Here is a 2848-nt window from a genome sequence, read left to right on the forward strand (position 1 = left end):
TCCCACTTTTTAATCCAAAACAACGAAAAAATAGGGGAAAAAAACGAAAGATCCTCCTTTGTTTACATGAGCGATTCGAGTTATAGTTGTCGATAGCGTCCATTTTCAAAGAAATATCGATTCCAGCTTTGAAATGGCATTTGTTTCATATAGAATAGTCTCTTCCGAGCAAAATGAGCCCTCCCAGTCTCTCTCCTTCAATCACAGGCGATGTTATAACCCAGAACAGAGAGGGAGTCGCTGACAGGCTTAGCGAGGTGCCAATCTGCGCACCGCAGTTTTTGGATGTTTGAAGCCAGCCAATGCCTAGCCAGCAAAGTTTTGATGGATGGAAATGTTAGCCAACCACAAGGACGTTTACAGTGATTGACACTTTGCACATTTGACGTAAGAAGGCTTGAAGAATACCAGTGCGCAAAGTTAGTGTGTATCATACCGCCACCTCCTGTGCTGGAGTGTGAAGTGATTTCAGTCTAGGTATATATTATGAATTCTATATGCTATTCTTAAGTCCACTATTCCTAATGAATTTTAAAATTGTCTTTATTATTTTACCACATCCTTGTTTTGTGTTTAATATGTTGCAGATTGAAAATTCATTGCATCCTAAGTTCTGTAATTCTCTTTGTAGTTCATTCCTTTCCTGTTCATACCTAGGACAGAGTAACAACACATAATCAACTGTTTCCTTTACTTGGCATGTTTCACATAATCCAGTACTGTGTTTTCCTATTATATGAAGTGTAGAATTAAGTTTTGTATGACCCATCCTTAGTCTTGTTAAAATGACCTGATCTTCTCTACTTAAGTTCAGTATCATTTTGCTTTGACTTACCCTGTTTTGTATATTATAAAAATGTCTTCCTGTTTTACAGTCATTCCAACTCCCTTGCCATTTCCAATTGCAAGCTTCTTTAATTATACTTTTCCCCTCCATCCTGCTTAGTGAAACTGAAATAGTAGGAGTATTCAGATTAAGTGACTCTTTAGCCATTTTATCAGCTTTTAATTTCCTGGTATTCGAGTTATAGCTGTCGATATACTGTAAATATCGATTCCAGCTTTGAAATGGCAAAATGAGCCTTCCCCGTCTCTCTCCTTCAATCACAGGCGATGTTATAACCCAGAACAGACAGGGAGCCGCTGACAGGCTTAGCGAGGGGCAAACTATTTTAACTCTTCTAATAATGGTATTTTTGCCTAGTAACTCTACACACAAACATAAAGTAATTAGCCACATACACACACCAAACTACACACAGATGTGAAGAATGTAAAGCTCTCCTCTCTCGTGTGTGCTCTGCTTGTTCAGAGTGCAGTGGAGGAGTTTAACACAGCACTCACACGCACATGCATATTCACAGATACACTCTATATACAGTATGCATGTACAACTGATGCATTTACACAGTTATGCAGCTGAACTGAATCAACACTGAACTGACTTGAGCTCTATAATGACACTGTTGACTTGTTAGAGCTGCTTTACAGCAGAATTTGAATTTAACACTCTTGTGAAGCTGCTGTGAAACAAACTATATTGTATAAAGCGCTTCAGAAATAAAGCTGACTTTCTGACTTGGCTTATATGCATATTCAGTGTGTGTGTGTGTGTGTGTGTGTGTGTGTGTATATATATATATATATATATATATTGTTGTAGCCATTTAAGAAAGTATTTTTATTTTCTATTATTTATGTTTAAATATTATTTGTTTGTGGTTTGTTTAGTTCAATTTGCTAATTAAGAAAAGTATAAACGTCATTGTATCTTAATTTTAATATGTTTTTTGTTGGTCAATTATTTACCTGAATAAATGAGAAGAAAGAATAAGCGTTTCATGGAATGAAGTGCGTTCAAAACAAAGCCCGCTACCATGCTTCCGCGGCCAAAACAAAGGTTGAATTTTTTTTTTTTTATATTTTCGCTTGCTCAACATGTTATTTTGACTCTGCTTAGTTTATACAGGTTCTTTCTTCCTCAGATCATCTTACCTGAAGATGACAAGGTCATCTTTGATATTGTGCAGACACAGGTTTTGGTCGTATGCATCAGCATATGACTTGGCTATGTAGATTTTTGGGGTTTTACAGTGAAAGAGATGTAAAAGATGGGGAAATTGCTGAGAAATTTTAACATAATGGCAGCATTTTGGATCAGTGCCAAGGTGTCAGAGGCGAGAGAAGAGATGGCAGATGTGTTGTCGACAGATACAGTATAGGCACTGATGGAGAATGAGACCCGGTGGGCTCCGGTTGATTGTTTCTGGCTCTTTCCACACTTCCCTAAGCACAACACGAACTACATTTCCATTATGTATCAGTCAATTTTGACAACATGTTGTGAATTCCTTAAGTCTGCCATTTCCTTCGCTTTGCTTTAGATTTGTATTTGTTTGTACATGTACATGAAAAACGGTTTTCCTTTCAGCCCGCATTCGCACTTGGCTTTCACAGGTGCGTGTTTGATGATAAAATTGCATGAAGGTTTTTTCAGGGATAAGTGCACCTCTGGGTTGCGGGGAAGTGCAGTGGCAGAGAAATTAAACTCCTCTTTTCAGCACATAGCTTTTATACATCTTTTGCACGGAAGAAAACATAGCGCACATAGCTTCACATGCGGTCATGTTTATAAAAAGAGATATTGTGTTTTTTCCTGAATATGACATTCAGCATCCTCAGATCTTCCAAACATTGCGCAGATAAAGGCTGTAAACTTAAATTAGCCAAATTGTGTAGAAACAAAACACTCTTTTAACACTAACTCTAACGCAAAGATTACTCTACAGACTCCCAGATCAGAAGGAATAAGCCGCAGCCATATAATTCACTCTTCAGAGTTACCAAC

This window comes from Sinocyclocheilus anshuiensis, unplaced genomic scaffold, assembly GCF_001515605.1.
Source record: "Sinocyclocheilus anshuiensis isolate Anshui unplaced genomic scaffold, SAMN03320099.WGS_v1.1 scaffold5090, whole genome shotgun sequence".
In the NCBI taxonomy this organism is placed as follows: domain Eukaryota; kingdom Metazoa; phylum Chordata; class Actinopteri; order Cypriniformes; family Cyprinidae; genus Sinocyclocheilus; species Sinocyclocheilus anshuiensis.